The sequence below is a fragment of the Palaemon carinicauda genome, chromosome 14 (genome assembly GCF_036898095.1).
Source record: "Palaemon carinicauda isolate YSFRI2023 chromosome 14, ASM3689809v2, whole genome shotgun sequence".
Taxonomy (NCBI): Eukaryota; Metazoa; Arthropoda; class Malacostraca; order Decapoda; family Palaemonidae; genus Palaemon; species Palaemon carinicauda.
The window spans coordinates 3,153,449-3,174,735 of NC_090738.1; the positions used below are offsets into that span (position 1 = coordinate 3,153,449).

Genomic DNA, 21,287 nt, shown 5'->3' on the forward strand with positions numbered 1-21,287 from the left:
CCAACCTGTGCCGTCAACCTCTTCGGCCCCAACTCCTCAATCGGACCCGTTGTTAACCAAGGGCGAAGCGCTCATGGCACAGCTGACGCAGATGATGGAAGCAATGCGCAAGGAACAACAAGAGATGAGGAGGGAAGTCAGAGAAGCGCAACGCTCGGGCGCTTTCAGAGGCTCTCACAAGCGTGTCAGAGTCTCCGACTTACCCCAATGCTCCGAAACCAACCCCTGAAGGTATGCGGAGTTTATGCCCATGATGAATGGGAAACTTTACATCTCTGGGAAGATGGGGGCCAAACCCCTCGAAGATCTCCAATTCTGGCCTAACATTTCAGCCTACCCGGAATGTTTCGTGAGATTGCGGGATGACCCAACATCTCGAGAGGAGACGGAACCTAAGGAAGTCATGGTCTTTGAGCATGATAAGGCGCAGGCTCTCTTGATGAGTACCGTAAAGAAAGCCGGCTATACCAACTCGAAGGTTTCAGCTTTGAGCAAGAGGCACCCTACCTTCCTTGCTCCTTCCTCTAGAGCTTTTCCCTTTTCGGCCAAAGCTCTCAACTGCGTGCTAAAAGCAGCCGACGCGGGCAAACCATGCCCTACGCTAGAGGAATGCAAACCATTGTCTCTAGCCCTGCCTACCAGCGAGAAGGAATGGAACGAGGTTCATCTAACCTTCTCAATCTCCAAACTGGATCCAGAGATAGCAGGACAACAGTTCAACGAGAACCTTCCAAAGTTGTCGGAACATCTTCTGAGAAGGGAACAGGAGACAAAAGAGAGACTAGCCGTCTCTTTGTCTTTCCAGAACTGTATGGAGATGTGTGCAGGCCTATCAAGCACCCCAGATATGTAGACAGTCCTAGCCAAGATGTTATGACTACCCTCGGGAAGGACATGTACGCTTTTGTAAAGGCCAGGAGGGCCTGTAGAGAGCATGTGTTTGCCAATGCAACGGTCAAACACGAGCCCAGGAAGTTGAATACTAAATGTACATGTATCGGGGGCAAGGACCTCTTCCCAAAAGAAGTAGTCCTAGAGGTAGTTGCTAAAGCCGCTAGGAGAATAGGAACCTTCTCCAGAAGTGGGGCATGTCTTCCAAGAGGAACTCATCCTCTGACGCTGGTCCCCAACCCAAGAACAGGAAGACAAAGAAGCCACTCATACCTCATAGACCTGCACAGCATCCTACAGTTACCATGACCACAGTGCCCCAAATGGTTGCCCAGCCGCAAACCACCTTCCAAATGGTACCCCAGCAGTTGGTAGCTCAGTCGCCAGCCTTTAATCCAGGCTTTGAGAGGCACACCACTACCTTTCGCCCTAAAGGTAGAGGCTCCTCAAGAAACCCCTCAAGGGGTAGAGGAGGACGTGGTCAGGGTAACAAACCCTCCAGATCATCTCAACAATGAGATGCTCCAGGTAGGAGGGAGACTCTTCCACTTTACCCACAGCCTAATCAAGAATGGACTCAGGTGGAAATGGAACAAAATTCCATCTCCTTTTCCTCAATTCTTCCAACACCCCACCCCCTTATTGGAAGAATATACCTTAGAACTCTTAAACAAAAAGGTAATAAGGAAAACAAAGTCCATCAAAGTCCAGGGAAGGCTGTTTTGTGTTCCCAAGAAAGACTCGGACAAACTCAGTCATTTTAGACCTGTCTCCACTCAACAAGTTCATCGAGAACAACAATTTCCAGATGCTAACCCTACAACACATAAGGACCCTGTTACCAAAATGGGCGTACACGGTCTCAATAGACCTAGCAGATGCTTATAGGCACCTACCAATCAGCCGCCCCCTCTCCACCTACCTAGGATTCAAACTACAGAATACAAATTATGTCTTCACAGCCATGCCCTTTTGACTAAACATAGCCCCAAGGATATTCACAAAACTTGGGGACACAGTCGTCCAACAGCTACGCTTAGAAGGCAGTCAGGTAGCAGCATACCTGGACGACTGGCTGGTGTGGGCAGCATCCAAGACAACTTGTCTGCAGGCAGCCACGAAGGTGATCCAGTTCCTGGATCATCTGGGCTTCAAGATCAACTACAAGAAGCCTCCCCTCTCTCCAGCTCAAGAGTTTCAATGGTTAGGAATCCATTGGAACTTGCAGTCACACCGCCTCTCTATCCCACCGAAGAAGAGGAGAGAGATTGCGGGTTCTGTCAAGAGACTACTGGTATCCAACAAGATTTCAAGATGCCAACAGGAAAGAGTACTGGGCTCTCTCCAGTTCGCAGCAGTGACAGACCCAGTGCCGAAAGCACGACTGAAGGATGCGTCAGGAGTCTGGAGAAGATACGCATCAAACGCTCGAAGAGATCAACAGAGATTGACACCGACCTTACTGCGATCGCTTCTAAGGCCGTGGTCAAAGGTCAAGAGCCTAACAAGGAAAATTCCCTTACAACCACCTCAACCTTCAGTGGTCATCCACGCAGATGCCTCACCGGAAGGATGGGGAGGCCATTCCCATCAAAGGAAAGTACAAGGGAACTGGTTGCACCAGTTCAAGACCTTTCACATCAACATTTTGGAAGCCATGGCAGTCTTCCTAACGTTGAAGAAACTATCCCCTCACAGATCAGCCCACATCAGACTGGTCCTGGACAGTGAAGTAATGGTGAAATGTCTGAACCGACAAGGCTCGAGATTGCCCTACATCAATCACGTGATGTTGGCCATCTTTCGTTTGGTAAGGAAGAAAAGATGGCACTTATCAGCAGTTCACCTACAAGGGTTCCGCAATGTGACGGCGGACGCTCTATCCAGGAAAAAACCGATAGAGACAGAATGGTCCCTAGACGCAGACTCATTCTCCTTCATCTTGGAAAAAGTCCCAGAACTGCAGATCGACCTCTTCGCAACAAGCGACAACAAGAAACTGCCTCGATATGTAGCGCCATACGAGGACCCTCGCGCAAAAACGACGGACGCTATGTCCCTCAATTGGAACAGTTTGGTCCCGACTTCTTTTGAGCCTGCGGTGGCATGGTTGGAAGCAACCTGGCCTTTCGATTGATGGCTTTTAATTGGAATTACCCTTAATGAGTCAGTATGGATGAAAAACAACACAATATTGTACTCAAATAGCGATGAATTTTTATCTCATACTGGAATAAAACCCTAGACCCTTCAAGTGGTTGATACCTGTATGAGATAGAAATTGTTTCTCTTTGAGCACAATATTGTGTTAATTTTCATCCATATTAACTCATTTGGGGTAATTCGAATTAAAAGCTATCAATTGTGTCACCTGGTGGTCTGGGAAGTTGGTGAAAACTCGCTGGTAAGACAATTATGTCTTGGCAAGTTAATCCTGAATGGCAGTTAGCAGTTAGGTTCCGACTAATTTTGAGCCTCTGATGGCATGGTTGGAAGTGAACTGGCCTTTCATTTGAAGTGTCTAGGCTTCGATCCTAGTATGAGATAGAAATTTATTTCTATTTGAGCGCGATATTGTGTTGATTTTCATCCATATTGACTTATTAGTGGTAATTCCAATTAAGAGCTATCAACTGTCACCTGGTGGGCCAGGAAGTCCGGGAAAACTTGCTGTTGAGACAATGATGTCTCGTCAGGTAAATGCTGAATTTCAGTTAGGAGTTAGGTTCCGACTTCTTTTGAGCCTTTGGTGGCATGGTTAGAAGGACCTGGCCTTTCATTTGAAGGGTCTAGGGTTCGATCCCTGTATGAGATGGAAATTTATTTCTATTTGAGCATGATATTGTGTTGATTTTCATCCATATTGTCTCATTAGGGGTAATTCCAATTAAAAGCTATTAATTGTGTCACCTGGTGGGCCAGGAAGTCGGGGAAAACTCGCTGTTGAGACAATGATGTCTCGTCAGGTAAATCCTGAATTTCAGTTAGGAGTTAGGTTCCGATTTCTTTTGAGCCTCTGGTGGCATGGTTAGAAGGACCTGGCCTTTCATTTGAAGGGTCTAGGGTTCGATCCTGGTATGAGATACAAATTTATGTCTATTTAAGTATCTGTTGTTTTTTCTAACATATTGACTCATTAGGTGTAATTTGAATTAAATGCTATCAATTGTGTCACCTGGTGGTCCAGGAAGTCAGTGGAAAACTCGCTGGTAAGACAATGATGTCTCGCCGGGTAAATCATGAATTGCAGTTAGCAGTTAGGTTCCGTCTTCTTTTGAGGCTCTGGTGGCATAGTTGGAAGCGACCTGGCTTTCATTTGTAGGGACTAGGGTTTGATCCCGGCATGATATAGAATTTTTTTTCTATTTGAGGACGATATTGTGTTGATTTTCATCCATATTGACTCATTAGGGGTAATTTAAATTAAAAGTTATCAATTGTGTCACCTGGTTGGTTGGGAAGTCGGGAAAGCACTCTGGTAAGACAATGATGTCTCGCCAGGTAAATCCTGAATTGTAGTTACCAGTTAGGTTCCAACTTCTTCTGAGGCTCTGGTGACATGGGTTGGAAGTGACCTGGCCTTTCATTTGAAGGGTCCTAGAGTTTGATCACTGTATGAAATAGAAATTTATTTTTATTTTAGCACGATATTGTGTTGATTTTCATTCATACTAGTATGTATACTGTATATATATATATATATATATATATATATATATATATATATATATATATATATATATAAATATATATATATATATATATATATATATATACATATATATACAGTACAGTATATATATAGTTTTCTAATACAAAAGCATTTTACATTTATATATATATATATATATATATATATATATATCCCCTCTGATGGTCCAGCACTTTGCTGCAGTAAAGGGGCTTGAGTGTCCCAATGATGGGCTGGGCAATGGCAGTGGGGTAGTTTATCCACCCTGGCAGGCTCAACCATACCGCTAAGGCCAGTTCTGAGAGACCAGACCAAGACTGGACCCCTATAGGCCTTCTCCTTTATTTTAAGATAGGCAAAGGCTAGGAGAAGGAAAACTCCAAAATCAAACCAAACAAGACCCCAACGGCGGAGCTTCCCAGCGCCGGCGGAAGAGGGCAATGCCTGTCAGGCAGGCAACAAGGCGGGCCTTGACATAACAAGAACCCGGCAGCCCGATGCAACCAACATCAGAAAAGCCGCCGGTCTCATGTCTTGAGCCGTGGTGAAAACGATGTGGGCCAAGTGTGGTCAGCTCACCGTGGCTGGCGGACATCCCACTAATGCGATCGAAACAACTAGAAAAAAATATTAACCTTAGGTGCGTGGAACATCCGCACCCTCCAAGACGTGACGAACACCAACCGCCCGGAACGACGTACAGCCCTCGTCTGCAAGGAGCTAGCCCGCTTCAATGTTGATGTGGCGGCTCTTAGCGAGACCAGACTACCCGAAGAGGGCAACATCAGGGAAGCTGGAACAGGCTACACCATCTTCTGGAAAGGCAAGGCCCTAGAGGAGCCTCGCATCCACGGTGTCGGCTTTGCCATCCGTTCCCAGCTAGTGCAGCAGCACAACCTCGCTCCCAAGGCCATCAGTGAGCGCCTGATGACTGTCCGCATCCCCATCACGCGGGACAGACACCTCACCCTGATCTCTGTCTACGCCCCGACTATGACCTCAACCGATGATAACAAAGCTGCCTTCAACACCCAGCTCGACCGCACCATCCAGGCAGTGCCCGCCAATGACAAGCTCGTTGTGCTTGGCGACTTTAATGCCCGAGTAGGCAAAGACCATCGCCTGTGGGAGGGAATCATCGGCCGCCATGGCATTGGAAATTGCAACGCCAATGGCCAACTCCTACTGGGTCTGTGTGCAGAACACCAACTTGTGGTAACCAACACCATCTTCCAGTTACCAAAGCGACAAAAGACCACATGGAGACACCCACGGTCTAAACACTGGCACACCCTGGACTACGTCCTGACCAGAGCCAGAGACCGAGGAGACGTCCGCATCACCCGATCCATGCCCGGAGCGGACGACTGCTGGACGGACCACAGACTCCTCATCTCCCGACTCTCCGTGACGACCCTACGACCACCCAGAAGGGCACCTGACAGCGTACCACACCAACGCTTTGATTGTAGTAAGCTCCGCAACCCACAGGTGGCACAGAACTACAAGGAGGCCTGCGAACAATACCTTGCAGACCCCGTGGGTCAGGCCACTGTTGAGCACCACTGGACCACCCTCAGAAATGCCATGGCCCGTGCCGCGGAGGAAACACTAGGCTACACCACCAAGAAATGGCAGGATTGTTTTGATGAGAATGATGCTACCATCTCTCTTCTCATTGAAACCAAACGACAAGCACGCCTGACTTTGGAAAACCAACCAACAGCAGCTAACAAATGTGCTCACAAGGTGGCTGAAGCTGGTTGCCAAAGAGGGATCCGTGAAGCCCAGAACACCTGGTGGCAAAGAAAAGCTGCAGAAATACAGAGTTTCGCTGACCAACGTGACCTGCGCAGCTTCTATGCAGCAACAAAGGAAATATTCGGTCCCACACGGTCATCATTGGGCAGCCTGAAGGACGCGGATGGGGCCACGACCATCACCGACAGCGAGGGCATCCTGGCCAGGTGGAGGTCTCACTTTGAGAACCTCCTCAATGACCAAGCAGACACCCCAGACGATCTCCTGCGAATGACCCCACAGCATCCCGTCCGTCACTGGATGGCACTACCACCCTCCATCCATGACTTCAACAAGGCCCTGCAGCGCATGAAGCCCGGCAATGCCCCAGGGCCAGACAACATCCCGTTGGAGCTCCTCACTCACGGTGGCCCCGGCTTGAGGAACCGTTTGATGCTCCTTATACTGAAAATATGGGAGACCAAGGACCCCCCCCCCCAGTGACTTCCGCGATGCAAACATCATTACCATCTTCAAGAAGGGAGACAGGGAGAACTGTAACAACTACCGGGGAATATCACTACTAAGCATCGCGAGTAAGATTTTCGCTCGGATTCTCCTTGACCGCCTCCTTATTCTCGCAGAAGACGTCCTGCCAGAGTCCCAGTGCGGCTTTCGACCTTCCCGCGGGACCATAGACATGATCTTCTGTGCGCGACAACTACAAGAGAAGAGCCTCGAACAACAACAGCCCATAATGTTCATCTTCTGGGATTTGAAAAAGGCCTTCGATAAAGTACCTCGACCTGCCATGTGGGCTGTCCTCAAAAGATATGGCTGCCCACCCGATTTTGTCAAGCTGGTGCGTGCCCTCCATGACGGAATGGTTGGGAGAGTCTGCCACCAGATCTCTCTTTCAGACCCACTCCCCATCAACGGCGGCCTGAAGCAGGGCTGTGTTCTGGCCCCAACGTGTTTCTCGCTATACACCGCAGCAATGCTCAACGAGATTCCCCCAGACACACCCTCAGTCGACCTACGTTTCCGCATGGATGGAGGCGCTTTCAACCTCGCTAGACTCCGGCCAGAACCAAGACCACCTTGTGTGCAGTGCGAGAACTGCAGTATGCTGACGACAATGCCACCCCAGGTCAGATGGCAGAGGACCTGCAGTCGTTAGCTGATGCATACAACTCTGCCTACAAACGTTTTGGGATGCAAGTCAACACAGACAAAACCAAGACCCTCGTCCAACATCCACCAGGACTGATGCTCCCCAACTTCAATACCACAGTGAATGACCAACCGTTAGAACAGGTGGACCAGTTCTCCTACCTAGGGAGCATCCTAACATCAGCTCCCACAAGCAGTAGTCCTCTCCACGCTCCTGTATGCATGTGAAACATGGACGCTATATAGAAACGATCTTAAAAACCTAGAACGCTTCCAACAAATGAAACTGAGGCAGATCTTGAAAATCCCCTGGGAGAGCCACACCACCAACATTGAAGTCTTAGAACGTGCCTCGCTGACCAGCGTGGAGGCCACCATCATCCGCCACCGCCTCCGCTGGATAGGACACTTGCATAGGATGGATCCATCTAGGCTCCCAAAGAAAATATTCTACGGAGAACTGACCCAGGGCACCAGACCATGAGGAGCCCCGAAAATGCGCTATAAAGATCAACTAAAGCGCACCCTGGCTCTAACTGACATCGATCCTTCCTCATGGAAAGAAACAGCCAGGGACAGGAAAACCTGGAGGAGTACAGTACACCATGGCACCGTGGACTTCGAGGAGAGGAGGAGACAAAATGAGGAGGCAAGGAGGAGAAGAAGGAGAGAGCGATTAGAACAGCCCCGCCCACCAACTAACCTCCCTTGTGAACACTGTCCGCGACTCTTCCACCACAGACTAGGATTTAACAGCCAAATCAGACATAAGCACCCACCCCACAGATAGGAGACTGATGGCTAACGACAGAACCCAATACTCTGACACGAGTGGGCGCCGACGACGATATATATATATATATATATATATATATATATATATATAGCTATATATATATATATATATATATATACATATATATATATATATATATATATATATATATATATATATATATATATATATACATATACACAGTTTTCTAAGACAAAAGCATTTTACAGACATTGAATTTTTTACGCCCATTGTAGTATTATCAATTGTATGAAGTACTCTGTGAGGTTTCATCTTTATATCTTCTCACCATAGTTTAAAACCAAAAGCATGTAACAATTATCTATTAAAACATCTAAACCATAAGTTAGAGAAAATTAAAAATGTAAATCATCATCATCATCTCCTCCTATGGTTATTGACGCAAAGGGCCTCGGTTAGATCCAGTCATCTCTCTCTTGAGCTTTTAATTCAATACTTTTTCATTCATCATCTCCTACTTCGCTCTTCATAGTCCTCAGCTATGTAGGCCTGGGCCTTCCAACTCTTCTAGTGCCTTGTGGAGCCCAGCTGAATGTTTAGTAAACTAATCTCTTTTGAGGAGTGTGAAGAGCATGCACAAACCATCTCCATCTACCAGTCATCATGATAGCATCCACATATGGCAGTAGAGTAATCTCTCTTATAGTTTCATTTCTAATCCTATCCTACCATTGAACTCCTTATATCCTTCTGAGGGCTTTCTTCTCAAATCTATTAAATCTACTGGAGATTGTTTCATTGTCATACCATGACTCATGTCCATAGAGTAACACGGATCTCACTATACTGATTTTTATATGTATATATTTTCAGGCAATTTAATTTCCAAATTTTACTCAACGTAGCCATTGTCTGATTTGCTTTTTTCAATCTTTCACTAATATCTAATTCTAAAGACCCTATATTGGAGACCATAGTTCCTAAATATTTTAAATGACTCTACCTCCTTAATCCGCCTCTCCTTCCAGTGATATTTCATCTTACAGTGCATACTCCATTCTCATCAACTCTGCCTTTCTTCTATTTATCTGCAGCCCAACCTCATGTGATATTTCATGCATTCAGGTAAGCAAGCATTGCAAATCCTGTGTGTTCTGCTAACAAGGACTGCATCATCAGCAAACTCTAGATCTGCTAAATTCCTGTCATCAATCCAGTTCAATCCTTCTCCACCATCTCTTTACTGTTCTACACATTACAAAATCCATGAGAAGGATAAACAATATAGGGGACAACACATTCCCTTGGAGTATTCTGCTCTTCACTTGAAATTCACTTGATAAGACTCCATTAACATTAACTTTGCACTTGCTATACTCATGAACAGACTTAAACAAATTTACATATTTAAGAGGAATTCCATAACGCAGGACTCTGTGAAATTGGCCGGTGCACACTATCAAAGGCTTTTTCATAGTCTACAAATGCCATAAAAGAGGATTTCCATATTTTACGCATTTGTCTACAACATGTCTCAAATGAAAGTCTGGTTAGTGCCACTTCTACCTTTTCTAAATCCTGCTTGTTCATCTCTCAGCTTTTCATCAATCTTTCTCTCCTGTCTCTTTAGAATAAGCATACTATATATTTTCATAACAACTGACGTAAATGTTATACCTCTGTAATTATTGGAGTCAGTCAGTTCTCCCTATATTTTGCTGTTTTCACCAACACTCCTAAGTCCTATTCATCAGGCTTTGCCTCTTCATGCCACATTCTACATAGTAATGTTTTAAGTAGTCTGGGAGTTGCTTTATTTTTGGCCAGTATCATCTCAGCAGTTATTCTATCTTATCCTGGGGCTTTCCATCTCTTCGGTTTTTTTAGGATAGCTTCTACTTCAAACACACTAAATTCATTCATGGGCACATCAAGGTCTTCATCAGCTTCAGGTATATCAATCAAATTATTCCCTTCATATTTCCTATTCATAACCTCACTAAAGTGTTCCATCCAATGTTGTCTTTCTTCATTGTCTGTTGCTATAACAGAACCATTTCTTAGTGATTGGTATATGCTTCTTCTTCATTGTCCCATTCGAGATTTCATTAGTAATTCTATGAGCAATTCTTACACCATAGCCACTTCCTGAATTCATATCTTTGTCAACCTCATCTGCATTAGTCTAAACATTCTTGCCATTTATTCCTGGCCTTTCTTTTGACCTCACTGGCAATACTGAAATACTTAGCATGCTCTACCTTTTAATTTTCAGTATTTCCATAGAAAACTTTCAACAATCAATTTCTGTCTTTGTCTCCTTTTTATAGTATCCCAAGTATCATTTGATATACATGGCTTTCTCATTGTTGCTGCATGTCCCAAGACTTCACTACCAAGTGTTTGATATATGTTTTTAATAGCACACCATTCTTCATTAACCGTCTTTTCCTTGTCTCTTAAAGTCTCTTAAGACTTCAAATAGATTCCTACATTCAATTTCAAATGTTTCTCCGTACTCTTCTTCTAAAAGCTTAGTTGTATCAAACCTAGGTATTCTATCCATCTTTCTGTTGGGTGCTCTCAGTTTTAATTTAAGTGTGGCAATGAGGATTTCGTGATCACTACTAATATCAGCACCCCTGTAACTTCTTACATTTTTGAGAGTCCTCGTTCTCTATTTATTAATGGCAATGTGATCTATCCGATTTTTGTAATTGCCACATGGTGAAGTCCATGTATACTTATGGATGTTCTTGTGTTGAAAAAGGTTACCTCCAAGGACAAGATTGTTTGTTGAACTGAAACTTATGAAGTGCGCTCCCTTTTCATTTGAAACATTGAAAAGACCCTCGACACCCATCACATTCTCTATCTCTTGATTATTTCTTCCAACTTTAGCATTGAAGTCACCAATCACAATTTTCATATCTCTCTCAGGGATCTTATCTATTACCCTCTGCAGTCCTTCATAGTATGCTTCTTTCCTTTCTTCAGGGGAATCATTTGTTTGGGCATAGCAAACTATAATATTCATATTGTACTGCTTTGATTTGAACTTTGCTAATAACAATCTGCTATTTACAGCTCTCCACTCGGTTAATGCCTTTTCTGCTCTTGGTGTCATCATCATTCCTACCCCTTCTCTTCCAACTCCATCTGATCTTCCTAAGTAGATATATATATTGCCTTGTTCCAAAGTTTCCTTACCAATCCCCTTACAACATATTCCACTTAGGGCCAAGATATCCAAAATATATTTCATAAATTCACTCTCCACTTGCTGTAACTTCCCAATCTGATTCATGGTTCTAATATTCCAATTACCTATTTTCCATTTTTCTTTAGTATTTATAAACCAGGAGATTCTTGACACCCCGCTACGCCTGGGACTGGGGGCCATACCGACATCTTCTCTTTCCATAACTGACTAAATCCATAGAGGATTCATTGGCTAGATGCGTCAAAGGATAGCCAGCTCCTTGTGATGTGCAGTGCCTATCTAAAGCAAGTGACCCCTGCTGGTCCATACTAATTATATTGGAGAATTTATTTACAAGAAATGTAGAGCACAGTTCCATCATGCCATGAAAGAAGTTAGGCACCAATCTTGGGTATCTTTTGATTTCTCCATTAACATTAGAACGCCACCATCATATGTATTGAAGAAATTGAAAGAGATACAGTAGCAGGCAAATTGACCTCCAACCCACCACCAGTGTTGAATGTGACTGGAGCAACTGAGGTTAGGAATGCTCTGGCTGATCATTTCCCAAATGTATCATGCAAGTGTGCAGCAGCCCCTCGTAACCAGTATAGGAACATTGAAGAAAATCAAAATTTAAATTTCGTAACAGGGAGGGAGGAGTAAGACAATTCTCCTTTTACTGAAAGAGAATTTGATTCTGCACTTTCTAATTGTAATGATACAGCCCCTGTACCTAAAGGAATTCCATATGCAATGATTAAACCTGTACCTATTAATACAAAGTTGTTTATATTAAGCATTATTAACAGTGTGGCATGATCATAGTTATCCAAGTGTTTGGGAACTAGCCATTATTTTAGCCTTTTTAAAACCCGGTAAGGATAAGTTTTTCGCAGCAAATTATCGACCAATTGCATTTACATCTTGCTTATTTAAGATCATGGAGAAGATGGTCAATACAAGACTGATGTGGTACCTGGAAAAGAAAGGTATTTTATCACCTATCCAGTGTGGATTTAGAAAAATGCACTCGGCAGCTGATGCGTTGATACGACTTGAGTCCTCTATTTGTGAAGCCTTTGCTTTCAAACAGCATCATGTAACAGTCTTATTTTACCTTGAAAAGCTATATGATACTGCATGGATATATGGTATTTATAAAACCATTCATAATTTGGGATTACGAGGAGAGCTACCATTGTTTATTCAATCATTTACTTTGCATAGATTTTTTCAAGTGAGGGGGCTGGGGTAAGCTGTATCAGAGAAGAAGTGTCAGGATGAAGAAGTTTCCCAGGATATTGTGCTAAGTGTAACCCTGTTTGCACTAGCTATTAATGGGATATCCTCAGTCATTCCTAAAGATATTTTCTCAACTCTATTTGTCGATGATCTCTCCATATCATATGCTGGAGATAGAATGGCTATGGTTGAGAAAAAACTGCAACTCTTAATTGACAAAATTATTCAGTAGGCCGAAATGGATGGGTTTAAGTTTTTGACAAGCTAAACTACTGTTGTCCATTTTTGTTGTATTCGGGGAGTACCTCCAGACCCTGAAAGGTACATCAAAGGTCAATAGATCCCATATGCAAGTGAAGCTAGGTTTTTAGGCTCGATATATGATTGCAGGATGACATGGGTTCCTCACTTGAAATCATTAAAAGCAAAATGTCTTGATGTTTTGAAGCTTCAAATAGTTTTGTCCCATACATCATGGGGGACAGATCACAAAACTATTTTAAAGTTATAAAATGCCTTAATTTTTTCAAAAATTAGTTATAGGTGTGAAATATACTCCTCAGCCACCCCAAGTCGACTAAAGATTTTAGATTCTATACTGCATACTGGTATAAGATTGGCAACAGGAGCATTTAGAACTTTGCCTATTTCAAGCCTCCTTGTTGACGCTGGTGAATTATCGTTAGACCTTTACCGAAAGTCTTCTATTATTCGGTATTGGTGTAGGTTGCAAAAGCTTCCTAATTCTTTAGCATGTTAGACTGCAAGCCTTGTAAGGCACTCAACATACTTTGAGTTGCAGCCAAAAATCCCCTCAACCTTATGGTTTTCGAGTGAAAAAGTTGATAGACAGTCCTGATACAGTTAGGACTAAGGTGCTCCCATTTAAAGTATCATTAACACGTCCATGGAAATTACCAGAGGTATCCTTTTGTAAATATTTTATTAGAGTTAAAAATGATATGACTGACTTAGAAGCCAGATATCTTTTTACAGAACATACTGCAGAACATAAGGAATCAACTTTGATATATACTGATGGCTCCACATCCGATGCTGGCGTTGGATTTGGAGTATATAGTAATGCTTTTAATTGTAGAGGTGCACTTCCTCTAACAGCTTCCATATTTACGGCCGAACTATACGGCAAACTAACCATTTTTAGTAATGCAAGGAGTGTCCTTCAAGCTTTAGAAGTTTTTAATTCTAGTAACCCTTTAGTTTTAAAGATTTTAGAATGGCTCTTTGTTATTGGACTGAGAGGTATAACAGTTCAATTTTGCTGGGTTCCAGCACAGGTAGGTGTGTCTGGAAACGAGAAGGTAGATTTACTGGCAAAGAATACTGCTGCTGAGTTGCGAACAAGAAGGTATCCTATTTTTAGTAATGATTGTTTACCCAACTTTAAGAATTTGATTTCTAATTATTGGTAACAACATTGTGATAGTTTAATTGAAAACAAAATGTGAGAAATAATGAATTTTATATACTTCTGGAAGTATAACATGATGCCCCGAAAGTGGGAGACTACTCTTTGTCGTCTCCGCATTGGTCACACTCGGTTGATACCTAAATATCTGCTTAATGACCAATACCAGCTATATTGCGACGACTGTTTGGTACCATTGACAGTGAAAAATTTGTTGAATGAATGCCCTACATTCAGTAGTGAAAGAAATAGATGTCTGTTTGAGGCTTGACATGGTATTTTCATCTTTATTTCAGAAGCAAGTCTTCTGAAAGATATTTAACTTAAAATGACATCTTTGCTTTTATGGTTTTAATCGAATATGACCTTAGATGCCAAGATGCCAGAAACCCTCAAATCAATCAATCTAGCACTTCTGCCTTTGCTTCTAAATATTCAAATAGACTCGTTTACGAACAGAGTAAGTGAAGATGGTAAAAGTACTAGAACTCAAAATCATATATATAAGAAAGATGCTAGGATTCCTGTACAAATAAGGTTTGGCACACTAGCTACATCTGATACCTCCAAGGATATATAAAGTCTTAGTGAAGTATAAATGGTTGATCATGTATCCATAGAATCTGGATCTTAGAAAGAAAATGGAACCCCTCCAAAATAGAAAAAAACACTTAATGAAGAATGTGTGATTGAGCCTGAAGAGATTTCTTCTAACTTTACTTAGAAATATTTGCTGGTTAATATAGCAGATCAAACTTTTGCAGAAACAGAAACAATAACTCTACTCCCATCTTCTAAATCTAAACCCAACATAATGATTAAAAAAGCTACCAGACATGTAGTAAAAGTCAATGTCAATAAGAACTGATGGAAACCTTATTGATTATTTACCATTCAAAGAGATAAATCCATTTCAGGTTATTGGAATCACTTGAGAAATTTATCAAGAACTAAAATAAAAAGCAGTATTCTAAATCAGAAACTCTGATGTATGTATGTTGACTATCTGATAAAGAACTGTGATAGAGGCACTCTTCATCTTGAGATATTAAAAGAAAATCTTAATCATAATGAAAACGATGATCAGAAAGTAAATATTAATCAAAGTAAACAGGACATTATATTTAGAGAACTTTAACTTAATCAAAACAGTAATTTTATCGCAGTTAAACAGAAAACCAACTGCAGTAAACTATCAAAAATAACGATGTAGCTGATGATGGTAAAATATTTGACACGTCCAAATTTCAATTACTGTATCAGGAGTTAGCGTTTATTTGAATAATAGCTCCTTTAACACATATATTTTGTATATAATAATGATATATTATTATTACGACCCATGTGAGGCAGTGGTGCAAGTTCTTAAAGCACCAGGAAAGAGAGGTCAGTAATACGTGTTCAATGAAAAAAAAAAAAAAAAAGGTCAATGGAACCGAAAACACGAGAGAAAACTTAACAATGTTTAATACACAAATCAAAAAAAAAATAAATAACAGTCAGCCTTGTGACTACAGGACAAAAATGCCGTCCTTAATATAAAATCCGGAAGGATTACCTAACCTCTAAATCTGCATCCTTAAGACAGTAATATAGTAACCCATTGGCAGTAAATAAAGGGCCCAAAAACAAACTTACCTATAACTAAATTAGGTTAGGAACGAAGGAGGAGACATACAGCAAGAGAACACTTAAATTCCTACCTAATATTATAAAGCTTAATCTTAACATTAACACCTTAGGACTATGGCAAATACATTGTTCTCTATATGAGAAAACTATAAAAATACAGAAGATACCCTAATAGCTCCTCTCAGATTATAGAGGGAACAAAGGGTCATAGCACCGGGGAACTCTGACACAGGCTCCGAGCAAGCCATCAGGTACAGTGTCACTCATCAGGTCACCACTATCGGAGGGAGTTCTGGAGCACAGGTAGCAACAGGGGTATACAAACAGTATTGCTACCCTGAAATAGATACCAAAAGGATATTACTTGTTCACAGACTCTCTACGTTCCTCTTCGGGTCACAATGCCCCCACAACTGCCGCACTGGCGAAAAAGACGTCTGGAAGGATGCAGAGGTGCCCTTCCTACGTCCACTCGGCCGGGAAAAACTCCTCTGCATCGACCTGAGCCCACAGGAAGTCCACACCACTCACAAGCACTAGCCTAGGGTAGGCTAGTATAGCTCAGAACGCTGTGGGTGGCACAGGAACTGAGCCCACAGCACAAAAGTTAATCCTGATGATCCAAAAGGCAGCGTAAAAAGAGTGGGAGACATGCAAGTCAGGCCTGTTCTTTTGGTTTCCTTTCCTACTGGCGAGGAAGAAAACTCTTGTCTCCCATGACGATCACAGTAAAAAAACACAGTAGATGAAACTGCCAGTCAACACTCCAGAGTCCATGGCAGCTCTCACCAACACCAAAAAGAAACATTAGAGGAAGTTAGGAGTAAACTTTTTTTACACACTCCAATGCCTGAGAGGAGGCCACCAAATGTCTTTAGAAACAGCCTTGTCACATGCAAAACCAAACTTAACCTTAAATAAATTAACAAAGAAAATCACAAGGCTGAGACTTAAATAAAATTTACGACCAATATGTTAATACCTGATAATTATAATTTGCAAAATTTAACCAAAGGATTTCCAGATAAGTAAGAATATTTCCAAATAATTGGAGACTTTAATGCCCACAATCCGCTTTGGGATGCTAATTAAGTTACCATTGATACAAATGGTATCCAGTTGAACAAATAGTTAATGATCATAACTTATGTATATTAAACAAGGAAAATAATAGCTCTTACTATTAAAAAACTCATGGGACATTCCTTAATAAATAAAACACTTTGTTCCAACAGTATTGTAGATAGGTTTGAATGGAATGTGCTAGACGACCTTTACAGCATCAAATATTTTCCTAGATTAATAATTACGTTTGGACGTACACCAAGTCCTCCTAATCAAAGTATTAATACAAATAAAGCTAAGAAAAGTTCAAGATTTATATGGGTCAAGTGCGTCCCTTTAATTGTTTACAAGATCATGATGAAACAAGATTTTTATGTAAAGTTCATCACGCAATCAGCTGATAGCTCCATGTCTTTGACTAATGCCCAACCAAATAAACATTAACCTAAGTGATAAAAGAAAAGTATGCAATTGGAAGAAAACTAGTAACTTAGAATAAAAGATTAAAAATTTGAGTACTAGTCCCCTAACATTAGAAAATTCAGTTAATAAACTAGTTGGTATAGCAATAGAAATTGGTGTATTGAAATTGTATCTCAATAAGATTTATGCTGAATTTAGAAAAGAAGCAATAAAATGAAGGATAATATCATGGAAGAAATGTGTCTTGTATATCTAAATATATTTCAATGAATCAGGTGTGGCAGAAGTTTATAAAAACAATATTTCCTATAGCAGACCTGCAAGATATGCATAATTGGTCACAAATTCATGATACACAGGCAATCTCAAATATTATTAGGCAAAGTATTGAAAGTATTAGAATTATTGATAGTTTAGATGCCACTTTCAATCCAACAAAAGAAGAGACGAAGCAATTACGTCGAATTTTGACATTGGAATATATTTAGTGAGAAGGATCTGGAATTTGCATTATCAAGTTGTTCTTAAGTGTCCTTGGTAATGTTAACATAAATTTTTATATGATAAGAAAACCAGCCAAAGGTTTATCAATTAGACTTTTGTATTCATCTTAGGACCAAACATCTATTTCCAAAGACATGGAAACATGCAATAGCAATACCAGTAGATAAGGTAGGAAAAGATTCCAGTAACCTAAACAGCTATAGACCAATTTCATGGACCAGTTTTGTTTGCAAACTCCTGGAAAAAATAATGGATTTTGACATAGGAAAAATTTATTTTTGGGTGAGATAGCTTTCTACTTGGGATATTTCTGCAAGTGATATTATTATTATTATTATTATTATTATTATTATTATTATTATTATTATTATTAAGCTACACCCTTAGTTGGAAAAGCAGGATTCTATAAGCCCAGGGGCCCCAAATAGGGAAAATATCCCAGTGAGGAAAGGTAACAAGGAAAAATAAAATACTTTAAGAACAGTAACATTAAAATAAATATATCCTATATGAACTATGAAAACTATAACAAAACAAGAGGAAGAGAAATTAGATAGAATAGTGTGCCCAAGTTTACCCTCAAGCAAGAGAAATCTAACCCAAGACTAGAGAACAATGGTTTGATTTTGGAGTGTCCTTCTCCTATAAGAGCTGCTTATCATAGCTAAAGAGTCTCTTCTACCCTTATCATGAGGAAATTAGCCTCTGAACAATTACAGTGCAGTAGTTAACCCCTTTGGTGAAGAAGAATTGTTTGGTAATCTCAGTGTTGTCAAGTGTGACAGAGGAGAATCTGTGAAGAATAGGCCAGACTATTCGGTGTATGTGTAGGCAAAAGGGAAGTGAACCGTAACCAGAGAGAATGATCCAATGTAGTACTATCTGGCCAGTCAAAGGACCCCTTAACCCTTTATTGGAAATTTTAGTGGTGGTAAAAGAATCCAAACTTATATACAACATATTTATTCTAATTATTACAAACATTACTGTGGTGACCCAGGGTAGTAACTTGGGTGGGATGTTTTTCGCATTGACAATTCATGACTTTGTTTCTGAAATGCCACAGGGTTGGGATTGATTGATTGATTGAAAGTTTTCTGGCATCCTGACATCTAAGGTCATTGACGCCGAGAAGTAGCCTTTATATGAACAACTTCGTTATATACTACTCATCAAACAGTCTTTGTCATATACAAAGAATCCTAAATAACTCCATCCGAAAAGTACAGCTTTAGACTACGTCTGTTGGTTTCAGACTTTCTGGAAAAAAAGAATATTTGCTCACTGTGCTATACATACAGATGGCTCCAAATCTTCAAAGGGTGCTGGTTGTTCTGTAGTATTCTTTGACAAAGCAAGTCAGCTTTGATTACATAGTGAAACATCAATATTCACACCGGAATTATCAGCGATTTTACTAGAAATAAACATTGTTTAATCAATTAAAGATAAAAGAAAATTCAAGTTTGTCATTAATTCCGATTCAAGAAGTGCCATAAAAGCCCAGAAAGGTTACACACATGAGAAGCAACTTGCATTATAAATTGAAGTGCTTCATAACAAATTTTATTGTCAGAGGAAAATATTTAAATACAAAAAATTCTGGTTCATCTTGCTGTTGGTAAAAAGAGAGCAGATGCTGCTGCTAAATCTGCCATAATTTCACCACACCTTTGTATCAAGGTCCCTGTTAAGGACTATATAACCACAATTGAAATTTTTTATGATAACAGTGGCAAAGTATTTGGAATAATGAATCATAAAATAATTAATTAAAACAAATCAAACAAATTGTTTCTTCCTTGAACTCATTAAGAGCAAAAGTAATTGTAACAAGATTACAGGTTGGTCAAACAAGATTTACCCATGAATTTTTAATCTGCACATGTCACAAAACAGATAGTGTGACACTGTTTTAACTATACCACATATAATTTGTGAAATCAAGTTTTTCAAAACAGTTATGTTTGGTCAGAAAATATTTGTCATTACTGGATTCTAAGAATTTTTCTATTTATAAAAGTTTAAAGTTTTTAAGAAACATGCTCAATAGATAAAATTTAAACATCTCTTATATATTTTTACCTAATATATTTACTTATCAAGCAGATGTAATGTATATTATATTCTTTATCTCTAAAATTTATTTGGGCCAGCTCTGTAGGAGTCAAGTTTGACACAAATGGCTGGTAAATCTCCTTCCTTAAATAGAAAAAGATCCTATCTCTTTCCTTCACTGATGTCCCACCTCCAGCAGAGTATAGGATTCCTCAATATAAACATCAGGGAAAGTTCATAGAAATAAATGGAATTGTAATAATAAGATTTCTTATTTCTATACTCCCCCGATGTTCATAATTTTGACTTCAAAACTGATGATAGGACAAAAGAGTCTGGTGCGTCAGTTCTGATCTTCTTACCACTTAAGGATAGAATTTTATATTCCTTTACTAAGGGCATGTGTTTATTGAAGGGAAAGAAACAAAAAAAAATTTCAAGTTTTCTAGAGGAGCAATATGTTCATCAGGTGATTATAGAAATAAGAAATTTTATTATCAAAATTCCACTTTGATTCAAATTTGTTTTTTTAACCAAGTGTTACATCATAGTTTGTCCTTACATAATCTTCCAGTTCTTTTCAGAATTTTATTTTAATCAAGGGGTCGAACAAGTTCCAGAAAATTTTGCTGATACAGTATATTGTTACCAACTGCAAAATACTGATTACCTTTCAAAGTTTTGTGATGGTATAGTATTGGTTGAGTTGCTATACTTTGCAACTCCAGCAAAAATAAGGGTATTGTACCCTTAAATCTTCATGTTACATGTAACTAAACTTTCCAAAAGACATATACAATGATACCTCACAGATCGAAAATAATTCGTTCCAAAGCTGTGTATTCAAACATTGTATCAATCTTCCCCTTGAGAATGAATGGAAATAGAATTAATTGTTTTCCCAGTCATAGATGGCTCCCATTATGTACCATTTTTGCACAAAGTAAATTATAAAACACAGGACAGTACATAACAGCATATCAAAAACATAAATAAATTGACCTTAAACTTCACATTCCCTGTAGTAAGGAGAGTGGATGACTTGAATGATGCGGAGGGAAGGAGGAAGAGGTGTTAGTGTTAAGTGGAAGGAAAGAGTCCCGCTGATAAAACTCTGATAAAAATCTTTGCCTTTTTTCAGACACCAATCTGATTCACTTAAAGACCTTTTTAGTAAAAACAAATAACAAATTCTAAATTCCTAACTATACAAACTTGAGTTCTTTACACAAATATTACCCGCCTTCACTTACCATCCTGAGAGGATTGCTCTTGCCTCCATTTTAAAAGATTTCTGAAAGGACTCAATGCATTTCCATTATAAAAATTTCCTGCTGTGCCAGCTACTGTCTGATCAGAATTATATCTTTATTTTACAAAATTATGTAACAGGCAATTTTGTCATTTCCTTCATCGGTGACCAAGGAGCAGGATCCCATCCCCTCTCATCTGGAAAAAATTGTCCTCTTTTGCC

At 40.3% G+C, this 21,287-nt stretch overlaps 1 protein-coding gene across 1 annotated transcript in view; it reads left to right on the forward strand.

The window, feature by feature from the left end:
• Positions 1 to 21,287, forward strand: part of LOC137653400 (DNA helicase MCM9-like) — a 524,132-nt gene that overhangs the window by 353,029 nt on the left and 149,816 nt on the right. The gene's annotated exons all lie outside the window — the stretch shown is intronic.